The sequence below is a fragment of the Phyllopteryx taeniolatus genome, chromosome 2 (genome assembly GCF_024500385.1).
Source record: "Phyllopteryx taeniolatus isolate TA_2022b chromosome 2, UOR_Ptae_1.2, whole genome shotgun sequence".
In the NCBI taxonomy this organism is placed as follows: domain Eukaryota; kingdom Metazoa; phylum Chordata; class Actinopteri; order Syngnathiformes; family Syngnathidae; genus Phyllopteryx; species Phyllopteryx taeniolatus.
The window spans coordinates 13099514-13113076 of record NC_084503.1 but is presented as its reverse complement, the minus strand read 5'-3'; the positions used below and the strand labels follow the sequence as shown (position 1 = coordinate 13113076).

At 44.2% G+C, this 13563-nt stretch overlaps 1 long non-coding RNA gene across 1 annotated transcript; it reads left to right on the top strand.

Annotated features, from left to right (window-relative positions):
• The first annotated feature begins 10780 nt into the window (after positions 1–10780).
• LOC133474530 (uncharacterized) lies at positions 10781–13340 on the top strand. The gene is made up of 2 exons (XR_009787532.1): positions 10781–12607; positions 13215–13340. It is a non-coding gene; the product is annotated as an uncharacterized LOC133474530 (long non-coding RNA).
• Positions 13341–13563: the final 223 nt, after the last annotated feature.

Genomic DNA, 13563 nt, shown 5'->3' with positions numbered 1-13563 from the left:
CCCTTTTGTGTCTGAGTTTCTTTGCTGCTTTTAGTGAATATCAAGTACTTGTTTATCAATCGATCAAAATATTTTCCCATCTTTGAAAAATGTATTGGCATTTGTAATTGTAACACTTTGGTGTGTAACACTTCAACATTGTAATCAGGTTCAACTCAAGGGAGTGAGGAGGGATGGGTTTGTAATAAGTTGAACACAGACATTAAATTTTTTTTTTTAACAGCAAAAATCACAATTTAAATTTGAATTCTAGTTATGTAATATAAACAACCCTAAATTGTCCCTTCACAGCATATCGCTGTTGCATCTCTGTGTTCATTCGTTTGTCAGTGTGTAATGTGTGTGTGTTGTATGCATGTTTTTGCTGCACATTTAAGAGTTTATTTTAGTCCTCTAAACCTTGCCTTGCATCAGACAGAGACCCTCGACGGAATCAACGCTGTCTCCGGAATGTAGATCCAGCACAAAATAAAAACAATCTGCCATAGCAAAATGAAAATTATCATTTACTGATCCATCATGGCACGGTGGGCGACTGGTTAGAGCGTCTGCCTCACAGTTCTGAGGACCGGGGTTCAATCCCCTGCCCCACCTATGTGGAGTTTACATGTTCTCCCCGTGCCTGCGTGGGTTTTCTCCGGGCACTCCGGTTTCCTCCCACATCCCAAAAACATGCATGGTAGGTTAATTGACAACTCTAAATTGCCCATAGGTGTGAATGGGAGTGTGAATGGTTGTTTGTATGTGCCCTGCGATTGGCTGGCAACCAGTTCAGGGTGTACCCCGCCTCTTGCCCGATGATAGCTGGGATAGGCTCCAGCACGCCCGCGACGCTAGTTAGGAGAAGCGGCTCAGAAAATGGATGGATGGATGATCCATCATCAGTTACTGTACAGTATTTATTGTTTCTCTTAACTCAGGTGTAACTTCAAATACTGGTACACAAAACTATTCAGACGACATTGTATTTTTAACAGTATTCATAAATCACGTTACACAAGTATTCACATCACCTGAATGCGCTTCCTCCTCCACCCCCCCCCCCATTTCCTATATGTGAATGTACATTTCTATTATGAACTTTTGGGAAACAAAATGTATACAAATTGCCAGCATTAGCCCACATTAAGCATATTTTAACCTTTCTCAAGGTAGTGATGCAGACGTCTAAACCAAACGTCTAGAAATGGCACTGTAAAAATTTCTAAGCCTTATCAGAATCAGAATGATCTTTATATGCCAAGTATGTCAAAAACAAGGAATTTGTCTCCGGAAGTTGGAGCCGCTCTAGTACGACAACTGACAGTCAATTGACAGAGAATTCTTTTGAGACATAAAGACATAATAAACACAGTCACTGCGGAAGACATGCTTACCAGTAATGTGGTAATGCCGGTAAAAACATCCATCCATCCATCCATTTTCTGAGCCGCTTCTCCTCACTAGGGTCGCGGGCGTGCTGGCGCCTATCCCAGCTGTCATTGGGCAGGAGGCGGGGTACACCCTGAACTGGTTGCCAGCCAATCGCAGGGCACATAGGAACAAACAACCATTCGCACTCACAGTCATGGCTACGGGCAATTTAGAGTCTCCAATTCATGCATGTTTTTGGGATGTGGGAGGAAACCGGAGTACCCGGAGAAAACCCACGCAGGCAGGGGGAGAACATGCAAACTCCACACAGGCGGGGCCGGGGATTGAACCCGGGTCCTCAGAACTGTGAGGCTGACGGTCTAACCAGTCATCCACCGTGCCGCCCGGTAAAAACAAATTTTGACAATTGTGCAAATCGATGCAGAGTCTGCAATTAGAGCAGTTTGAAATGACTAACAACAATAGTCCGGTGCAATGACCATTGTGCAAAGGGCGCAGAGACTTAAAGAAATGTATGCAGTTTAAAGTGATTAGTAGTGCGACAATCTGGGACAGTGTCAGTTGTGCAAATGGTCCAGATGCTACTCAAGCACATGAGTGGCCAGTATAGGTCAACAACAGATACACAAATAGTGCAGAGTATTGAGACTACTACAGTGAGTGCACGTGTAATGTATAACACAGAAATGTGACAACAAACTCAATACAAAAAATTGGCAGCATGTTGCAATGGAATTGTAACTTAACTGTTTCAGAAGTTAATGGCAAGAGGGAAGAAGCTGTTGGAATGTCTGTTTGTTTTAGTTTGCATTGTTCGGTAGCGCCTACCTGAGGGAAGGAGCTGGAAGAGGTGGTGACCAGGATGTGGAGGGTCCAAGAGGATTTTGCATGCTCTTAGTTCTGGCAGCGTGCAAGTCCTCAAGGGTGGGTAGGGGGTACCAATAATCTTCAGCAGTTTTGAATGTCCGTTGCAGTTGGAGTTTGTCCTTTTTTGTAGCAGCACCAAACCAGACTGTGATGGAAGAACACAGGACTGGTTCGATGACTGCGTCAACAGCTCTTGTGGCAGGCCGCGCTTCCTCAGAAGCCGCAGGAAGTACATCCTCTGCTGGGCCTTTTTGAGGATGAAGTTGATGTTGGTCTCCCATTTCAGGTCCTGAGAGACTGTAATTTCTAGGAACTTTAAGTTCTCGATGGTTGATACAGGGCTGTTGGACAGCGTTAGGGGCCTGGATACCTCCTGAAGTCCACGATCATCTCTACAGTCTTGAGCATGTTCAGCTCCAGGTTGTGTCGGCCGCACTCCAGCTCCAGCCGCTCCACTTCCCGTCGATACGCAGACTCATCACCCTCTTTGATGGTTGTAGACCATGTCTCATAATCTGCCTCTCCTGGAGGTTTGGGTATTTTACCAGAGAACGTCCTCATCCATTGGGTGTTTCTGAGCTGACTTGTGATCACATGCTCCCCCACAACACATTGTATTACAGGTGGGTTTGTTACATCATAACTCAGAGTTAGGTTTGTTAGGCTGCTAATTAGTGTTTGTTTCTTTCTTTGGATGTCATAGTAGTTGGTGGGAGTAAATGTTCAGATGTTTTCTTTGTTCTAATCAGAATCAGAATCATCTTTATTTGCCAAGTATGTCCAAAACACACAAGGAATTTGTCTCCGGTAGTTGGAGCCGCTCTAGTACAACAGACAGTCAATTTACAGAACACTTTGGAGACATAAAGACATTGACAAAAAACAACAACAAACAACAATTGTGCAAAAAGATGCAGAGTCCTCTAGCACTTAGAGCAGTTCGAATGGCTAATATCGCAATAGTCCGGTGCAATGACCATTGTGCAAAGGACACTGAGACTTCAAGGAGTGTATGCGGTTTAAAGTGACGAGTAGTGCGATAATCTGGGACAATGGTTGTGCAAATGTTACAGATACTCCTCAATCAGTGTGCAAATGGAGCAGATGCTACTCTGGCATGAGTGGCCACTATATGCAAATAGTGCAGCACGGCGAGACAACTACAGTGAGTGCAGGAGTAATACATAATTGGCCCCACAGAAATGTGACAACGAACTCAAGTCAAAAAATTGCCAGCTTGTTGTAATGGAATTATAAGTTAGCTGTTTAAGAAGTTGATTGCAAGAGGGAAGAAGCTGTTGGAATGTCTACTAGTTCTAGTTTGCATTGATCGGAAGCGCCTACCTGAGGGAAGGAGCTGGAAGAGCTGGTGACCGGGGTGGGGAGGGTCCGAGAGGATTTTGCACGCCCTTGTCTTAGTTCTGGCAGCGTGCAAGTCCTCAAGGGTGGGTAGGGGGGTACCGACAATCCTTTCAGCAGTTTTGATTGTCCGTTGCAGTCGGAGTTTGTCCTTTTTTGTAGCAGCACCAAACCAGACTGTGATGGAAGAACACAGGACTGATTCGATGACCGCTGTGTAGAACTGTCTCAGCAGCTCCGGTGGCAGGCCGTGCTTTCTCAGAAGCCGCAGGAAGTACATCCTCTGCTGGGCCTTTTTGAGGACGGAGTTGATGTTGGTCGCCCACTTCAGGTCCTGGGAGATTGTAATTCCCAGGAACTTGAAGGTCTCGACGGTTGACACAAGGCAGCTGGACAATGTGATGGGCAGCTGTGGCGAAGGATGCCTCCTGAAGTCCACGATCATCTCTACAGTCTTGAGCGTGTTCAGCTCCAGGTTGTGTCGGCCGCACCACAGCTCCAGCCGCTCCGCTTCCTGTCGATATGCAGACTCGTCACCGTCCTTGATGAGGCCGATGACAGTGGTGTCATCTGCAAACTTCAGGAGTTTGACAGTCGGGTTCGCTGAGGTGCAGTCGTTCGTGTAGAGAGAGAAGAGCAGCGGAGAGAGGACGCAACCTTGGGGCGCCCCAGTGCTGATGCTGCGTATGGATGAGGTGGCCTCCCCCAGCCTGACCTGCTGTGTCCTGCCCGTCAGAAAGCTGTAAATCCACTGGCAGATGGCAGGTGAGACGCTGAGCTGGAGAAGCTTGGATGAAAGGAGTTCAGGGATGATTGGTGTTGAACGCTGAGCTGAAGTCCACGAACAGGATCCTCGTTTAGGTCCCTGCACTGTCGAGGTGTTCTAGGATGAAGTGCAGTCCCATGTTGACTACATCATCCGCAGATCTGTTCGCTTGGTAGGCAAACTGCAGGGGGTCCAGCAGGGGACCTGTGACACTCTTGAGGTGGTCCAGCACAAGACGTTCAAAGGACTTCATGGCCACAGATGTCAAAGCGACAGGCCTGTAGTCATTCAGACCCGAGATTGCAGGTTTCTTGGGGACTGGGATGATGGTGGAGCGTTTGAAACAGGATGGAACTTCACACATTTCCAGTGATCTGTTGAAGATCTGAGTGAAGACTGGCGCGAGCTGGTCCGCGCAGACTTTGAGGCAGGATGGGGACACGTGGTCCGGGCCTGCCGCTTTGTTAATCTTTTGTTGTTTGAAGATGCGTCTCACATCCTGTTCATGGATGGTTAACGCAGAGGTCAGAGGTGTGATTGTGGTCGCGGGTGCGGCCGGGTTGGTGTGTGGTGTGAAACTGTCCTTTTCAAATCTGCAGTAGAAGGTATTCAAGTCGTTGGCTAGTGTGCTATTGTTCTCAGCTTAGGGGGATCGTCGCTTGTAATTAGTCAGCGACTGGAATGCATGCCAGACTGATTTAGAGTCGTTTGCGCTAAACTGTTTTTCCAACTTTGCTGTATAGATCCTCTTTGCAATGTTAATTTCTTTGGTTTCTAATTTCAGCTGGTTTCTAGCTCGATTATACAGGGCCCTGTCCCCGCTCTGATATGCGTCCTCCTTAGCTTGGCGAAGCTGCTTAAGTTTAGCAGTGAACCACGGCTTATTGTTGTTGAATGTGCGAAATGATTTTGTTGGTACACAGACCTCTTCACAGAAACTGATATAGGATGTGACAGTGTCCGTAAATTCATCCAGGCTGCCAGCTGAATTTTCAAAGACACTCCAGTCTGTGCAGTCTAAGCAGCTTTGAAGTTCCATCTTGGCTTCATTTGTCCACTTTTTGACTGTTTTCACTGTAGGCTTCGCACATTTAAGTTCTTGCCTGTACGTCGGTATTAAGTGAATTAAGCAGTGATCAGACGAGCCCAAGGCTGCACGAGGTATAGCACGGTATGCGTTTTTTACCGTGGTGTAGCAGTGGTCTAAAGTATTATTCTCCCTGGTAGGACAGTCGGTGTGCTGCTTGTATTTAGGGAGTTTGTGGTTGAGTTTAGCTTTGTTAAAGTCCCCGAAAATAATGAGGGGTGAGTCGGGGTGTTTTTTTTTCAATTTCGTTGACTTGATCGGCGAGCGTTAGCAATGCGGCGTTCGTGTTAGCTTGAGGCGGAATATAGACGCCAGCGAGAATGAATGATACGAACTCACGTGGCGAGTAGAATGGTTTACAGTTTAAAAATAGCGACTCCAAATGCGGGCTGCAGTGTGTGCTGAGCACCGTGACGTCCGTACACCATTTTTCGTTGATATAGAGGCATATTCCGCCGCCCTTTGTTTTCCCCGATGATTCCATGTCGCGGTCCGCTCGATGAATGTGGAAACTGGGAAGCATAACGCCGCCATCGGGTACAGCGTCGCAGAGCCAGGTCTCTGTGAAGCACATGGCCGCGGAACGTCCGAAGTCTTTACTGGTCTTTAACAGAAGATGAAGCTCGTCCATTTTGTTGGATAGGGAGCGTACATTCGCGAGGTGGATCGACGGGAACGCCAATCTGTGTCCTCTCTTGCGGAGTTTCACCTGAATGCCGGCTCGCTTCCCTCTGTGGCGCCGCTTCCGTCTCCATGCGCCGAAAACCGCGGACGCCGCTCCGGTGAGTAACTCGGGGAAAAAACTGAGCGGATATTCAAAAGTTGGTGACAGAAAGTCCGGAGTAGACTCCTTGATGGTTAGCAGGTCTCCCCTTGTGTAAGTGAGTCGTGTAAGGTCTCCAAAGACGGACGAAAAACACAAAAAAAACAAAAACAAAGACAATACTAGAGAGCGCGTTACCGAGGCGACCACACTGGTAGGCGCCATCTTGATATGAGGTGTGGTGCTATTGTCTGAGTGGGCACCTTTATCAGAGTCACTGCTGTTACTGGAGTCAGTGGAGGACATGCACAAGACAGATGTGGTTTGGTCAATAGATGAAGTATGTGTTGGAACAAGGTCTACCTGCCACTTTACACCTGGGTTCTTCACATTTGCAACTTCTATTGGGAGAAGAGGCTCAATTTTGGCTCTGGAATTCAATGATGACAATTTCGCCATCTAATTGTCCTGTATCTTGCACTCTCTTCATTCCAGCTATTGGGCCATATTTCTCAAGGGATTCAATTATTTCCTGATCTGCATCATGATTAGTAGCACCAAACACACACAATAACAGTATGTCATGACTATCTTCCATCATATTCAATTTAAGGTCAAAAGTAAAATGAAATGATCATTAACCGGACTATTCAAGTAAATGAGATATTTTGTGTGTGTGTGTGTGTGTGTGTGTGTGTATGTTCAAAACATCCAGCTTTAGCATAGGGCTGACCCATTCAACCTTGCTCCTGGCTAGCTCGCCATAAAAAGAAATGATGTGACACCGGTATGTAACACTTCAACATTGTAATCAGGTTCAACTGAAGCGAGGGATGGGTTAGTAATAAGTTGAACACAGAAATGGAATTTTTTTACAACAAAAAAATAACCACAATTTAAATTTCAATTCTAATTATATAATATAAACAACCCTAAATTGTGCCTTCACAGCTTATCGCTGTCGCATCTCTATGTTTGTTCGTTTGTCAGCGTCTAATGTGTGAGTGCTACCATGGTAGAATATATATGTGTTGGATACATGTTTTTGCTGCACACTTAGAGATTATTTTAGTCCAGGTACGAATCTGCAGGAAGATGGTGAAGATTATGATGAAGATTTAGAATCCTCTAAACACTGCCTTGCATCAGAAGGAGACCCTGGATGGAATCAACGCTGTCTCCAGAATGTACATCCAGCACTCAAAAAAACAACAATCTTCCATCGCAGAATTAAAATTAATTATCAATCATCATTTACTGATCCATCATCAGTTACTGTACACTATTATACTTATCGTTTCTCTAAACTCAGGTGTGACTTCAAATCCTGATAAGTAATGATAAACTATTCAGACATCATTGTATTTTTAACAGTATGCATAAATCACGTTACACAAGTTTTTGACCTCTTTTCTCTATTTAATAATGTTTTTTTTTTAACATGAATCTTTTTCCCAATCACATCACATTTATTAATTTTTTTCCCCCTATTACCTCGATATGAATTTAAACATATTCATATAATGAACTTTTGGGGGGGGGAATGTATACAAATCACCAGCATTAGCCCACATTAAGCATATTTTAACCTTTCTCCATTAAACAAAACATCTAGAAATGCCAGAGTAAATGTTTTTAGGCCTTATATTTAAAAAAAAATAAAATTAAAAAATGTAAAAGTTTCAAAACTCACTAGCACAACAGTTTCGTACATTCATCGCTTAGTCCAACTGGTTTAATAGGACAAATAACCTTTTTAAACAATTTGCAATCATAGATGTACATAAAATATGTCCATTCCACGTTTACTAGCAATGTAGCATTGCTAGTAAGTAGACTCAGCGGAGTCCTCGATCGTGTAAACAAAATCAAAAGCAATCCTCCTGTCGGAGAGGCTTAGAACACTTTGACAGCAACTTTAGATGTGTATTTACTCATTAACATGAAAAACAAAGCAATATTTTCCCCAAAAGCTATCATCAGCGTCTCTTTCTTTTCCCTTGTGGCCTCGCTAGCATCGGGTTAGCTGGAGCATTTCAATCACAACATGCAATGCTCACATTATGCTGCATAGCACATACCTAAAGTGCCATCTCGTGGCTATTTTAACTGACAACAGTTATCTCAATATATTTCAGAATAGGAATTCAGACATTACTTTACTAATTAGGAATTCAGACATTTAAATGAAAATAGACTAATCAGGAGACAATAGTAAATAATGCAGCCCTATGGGGACACAAGTCAGTGCAAACTGTAGGCCGGTCCCAAGCCCGGATAAATGCAGAGGGTTGCGTCAGGAAGGGCATCCGGCTTAAAACCTTGCCAAACAAATATGAGCGTTCATCCAAAGAATTCCATACCGGATCGGTCATGGCCCGGGTTAACAACGTCCGTCACGGCACCGTCAACCTGCGGGGCGCCGTTGGAAATTCAGCTACTGTGGGTCGAAGTCAAAGAAGAAGAAGAGGTGGAAAGCAGGTTCTTCGGCAGAAAGAGAAGAGGAAAGCACAGAGCCGAGAGATGAATGTGGGGACTTGGAATGTTGGGACTATGACAGGAAAATCTCGGGAGTTGGTTGACATGATGATTAGGAGAAAGGTTGATATATTGTGTGTCCAGGAGACCAGGTGGAAAGGCAGTAAGGCTAGAAGTTTAGGGGCAGGGTTTAAATTATTTTACCATGGTGTAGATGGGAAGAGAAATGGAGTCGGGGTTATTTTAAAAGAAGAGTTGGCTAAGAATGTCTTGGAGGTGAAAAGAGTATCAGATCGAGTGATGAGGCTGAAATTTGAAATTGAGGGTGTTATGTATAATGTGATTAGTGGCTATGCCCCACAGGTAGGATGTGACCTAGAGGTGAAAGAGAAATTCTGGAAGGAGCTAGATGATGTAGTTCTGAGCATCCCAGACAGAGAGAGAGTCGTAATTGGTGCAGATTGTAATGGACATGTTGGTGAAGGTAATAGGGGTGATGAAGAAGTGATGGGTAAGTACGGCATCCAGGAAAGGAACTTGGAGGGACAGATGGTGGTAGACTTTGCAACAAGGATGCAAATGGTTGTAGTGAACACTTTTTTCCAGAAGAGGCACGAACATAGGGTGACCTACAAGAGCGGTGGTAGAAGCACACAGGTGGATTACATCTTGTGCAGACGATGTAATCTGAAAGAGGTTACCAACTGTAAGGTAGTGGTAGGGGAGAGTGTGGCTAGACAGCATAGGATGGTGCCGTGTAAGATGACTCTGGTGGTGGGGAGGAAAATTAGGAAGACAAAGGCAGAGAAGAGAACCATGTGGTGGAAGCTGAGACAGGACGAGTGTTGGGCAGCTTTTCGGGAAGAGGTGATACAGGATCTCGGTGGACGGGAGGAGCTTCCAGAAGACTGGACCACTGCAGCCAAGGTGATCAGAGAAGCAGGCAGGAGAGTACTTGGTGTATCTTCTGGCAGGAAAGGAGAGAAGGAGACTTGGTGGTGGAACCTCACAGTACAGGAAATCATACAAGGAAAAAGGTTAGCTAAGAAGAAGTGGGACACTGAGAGGACCGAGGAGAGGCGAAAGGAATACATTGAGATGTGACACAGGGCAAAGGTAGAGGTGGCAAAGGCCAAACAAGAGGCATATGATGACATGTATGGCAGGTTGGACACTAAAGAAGGAGAAAAGGATCTATACAGGCTGGCCAGACAGAGGGATAGAGATGGGAAGGATGTGCAGTAGGTTAGGGTGATTAAGGATAGAGATGGAAATATGTTGACTGGTGCCAGCACTGTGCTAGCTAGATGGAAAGAATACTTCGAGGAGTTGATGAATGAGGAAAATGATAGAGAAGGGAGAGTAGAAGAGGCAAGTGTGGTGAACCAGGAAGTGGCAATGATTAGTAAGGGGGAAGTTAGGAAGGCATTAAAGAGAATGAAAAATGGAAAGGCAGTTGGTCCTGATGACATTCCTGTGGAGGTATGGAAGCATCTAGGAGAGGTGGCTGTGGGGTTTTTGACCAGCTTGTTCAATAGAATTCTAGTGCGTGAGAAGCCTGAGGAATGGATGAAAAGTGTGCTGGTGCCCATTTTTAAGATCAAGGGTGCAGAGCTGTGGGAACTATAGAGGAATAAAGTTAATGAGCCACACAATGATGTTATGGGAAAGAGTAGTGGAGGCTAGATTCAGGACAGAAGTGAGTATTTGCGAGCAACAGTATGGTTTCATGCCTAGAAAGAGTACCACAGATGCATTATTTGCCTTGAGGATGTTGATGGAAAAGTACAGAGAAGGTCAGAATGAGCTACATTGTGTCTTTGTAGATCTAGAGAAAGCCTATGACAGAGTACCCAGAGAGGAACTGTGGTACTGCATGCGGAAGTCTGGAGTGGCAGACAAGTATGTTAGAATAATACAGGACATGTACGAGGGCATCAGAACAGCGGTGAGGTGTGCTGTAGGTGTGACAGACAAATTTAAGGTGGACATGGGACTGCATCAGGGATCAGCCCTGAGCCCCTTCCTTTTTGCAGTGGTGATGGATAGGCTGACAGATGAGGTTAGACTGGAATCCCCGTGGACCATGATGTTTGCAGATGACATTGTGATCTGCAGTGAAAGCAGGGAGCAGCTGGAGGAACAGTTAGAAAGATGGAGGCATGCACTGGAAAGAAGAGGAATGAAGATTAGCCGAAGTAAAACAGAATAGATGTGCATGAATGAGAGGGGTGGTGGAGGAAGAATGAGGCTACAGGGAGAAGAGATAGCAAGGGTGGAGGACTTTAAATACTTGGGGTCAACTGTCCAGAGCAATGGTAAGTGTGGTCAGGAAGTGAAGAAACGGGTCCAAGCAGGTTGGAACGGGTGGAGGAAGGTGTCAGGTGTGTTATGTGACAGAAGAGTCTCTGCTAGGATGAAGGGCAAAGTTTATAAAACAGTGGTGAGGCCAGCCATGATGTATGGATTAGAGACAGTGGCACTGTAAGAGACAACAGGAAGCAGAGCTGGAGGTGGCGGAAATGAAGATGTTGAGGTTCGCTCTTGGAGTGACCAGGTTGGATAAAATTAGAAATGAGCTCATCAGAGGGACAGCCAAGGTTCGATGTTTTGGAGACAAAGTTAGAGAGAGCAGACTTCAATGGTTTGGACACGTCCAGAGGAGAAATAGTGAGTATATTGGGAGAAGGATGATGAGGATGGAGCTGCCAGGCAAGAGAGCTAGAGGAAGACCAAAGAGAAGGTTGATGGATGTCGTGAGGGAAGACATGATGGCAGTTGGTGTTCGAGAGGAGGATGCAGGAGATAGGCTTACATGGAAAAGGATGACGCGCTGTGGCGACCCCTAACGGGACAAGCCGAAAGGAAAAGAAGAAGGAGACAATCTTAAATAAACCTAGGGCTGTACTATTTACAGGGGTTACATAATTTTGGTAGACATTTTCTATGTATCTTCAAAGTACATTCAGGTCCAGAAGCTTTTAGTAAGCAATATCTGCCTTTGTAGATTTTGTTCAACAAGGTGCTCTCCAGCTGTTGTTCAGCATCTGTATACATTTATAGAATTAGTTATATTACCCTTATACAGTAATGATGCATATCCTCTCTGAATTTGAAATGAAAGTTAATTCTATGTCCATTGGGTTATTTTTTACTGGAAATAACATTGGAAAGTGGCAAAATACATTCATTTCTCTTGAATTTGTTTGTGTTAATCTTCAGGTTCCTATCAGATACCAAAGCTCTAAATGTAATCTTCAGTCATTATTTTTCTCTGCTGCATTTTTACATGATTGGTGAATGCAGATAGTGAGAGTGGAAGTTGCCTGCCAGTTCTATTCTGTTTTTATGCTCGGAATGGTATGCCTTTGTTTTGCTGTGGTGCATCTTCAACCAATTTACTGTTCAGACTTTTTGAATCCTCGTCTCTCCTCATAGTGAAAACTCCTTTGGGAATTTTGAGATACATTTCTGTAAAGCCACATACCTCACTCATTATGTGTCTGTAAAAATAGGGCGAGTGTTTGAAGGTGGAATTGTAACTGACAACAAACTTGACTAGACAGATATATGAAATAGTTATGTTTTTAAAATGTTATAAATTGAATATAGACACTCTTGTACACACATACAACCATATTGTACTATAGCATGTTGAATATTTACACAATTTGCTTTAGTCTTTAATGAATTAAGACCAATTGTGGGTTGCTACCCAGTCCAAGTTCAGACTGTTCATGTACAAGTATAGCAACATAAAGCATGGCAAATATCTCCTCTGTTTTATCATGTTTAACTCACCTCACGCATCTATAGTCTGTTCACCTTTTCAACCAATATCACCATAAATGGATTTCCTAAGCTTCCTCCAAGGATGGGATATGCTGAAGTTGCCGTGTTCCCTGACTTCAAGGTGTGAAATGAGCAAATTTGAATAAAGCAATGTAATGTGAAAATGTGACAATCTGCAGTCCCAGCAAAATACAGAAGCTTCCAGTGAAGAGAGTTGACCTCAGCTAACTTACACAACTTAGGTCAAATTGTATTATAACAAATCTGCAGGGTTTAGAAGTGAGCATGGAAACAGGACAACAAACATGGAACTGATTTGGGGCTAGCAAGAGGTCATGACCATATACATTTGCCACTCTGACCTCAGCAATGTCCGTTGGAAATTAGAAAAATATATCAGGAGGATTGTCGTACTGACAAACCATGGTTGGAATTTTATTTTTTTCACTGATTGAGTTATACTGTTGCCTTGTGAAGTGTGACGTTTCCATTTAAAGTGTAAGTTACCAAAGCTGATTCTTTGCCCTATAAAAGGCTAGAAGGGACATGCATTAATCTTTGTCCTCAGCTCCTACATGGCAATTTAGTGTAATTTATCTTTCTAAATGAAAAGTGTAAACACCTGTTTGTTTTCAGCAGTATTCCTGTAAGAGCTTGCCTTAATATGCAGCAGCAATGTTGAACATACTACTGTCGATCCATCCGTTTTCTAACACATCCTGTTCCAGGGTCACGATGAGCTGGAGACAATCCCTGCTGACTTGGAGCCAGAGGCTGAATGCACCCTTTACTGGTCACCACCCCATATAGACAGGCAACCTTTGACACTCACATTAAAGTAATTCAAGAAACAAGGACTGGCTCCCTGTTGTATTTTTTGTCTAGTTGTAGTACAAAGTTTTCACAGCAGATACTTGGGTAAATAGAAAATAGGAAGTGACATTCTAGTTCAGTTACTCTGTGTCCTCTGAGTCCATTGCAAAGGCGTCATGATGCTGCTCATGGAAGCACTAGTTGAAAACAACTCCAATGAATGTTATTTATTACAATGGCCTTTTGTGCCAATGGTACATCCAA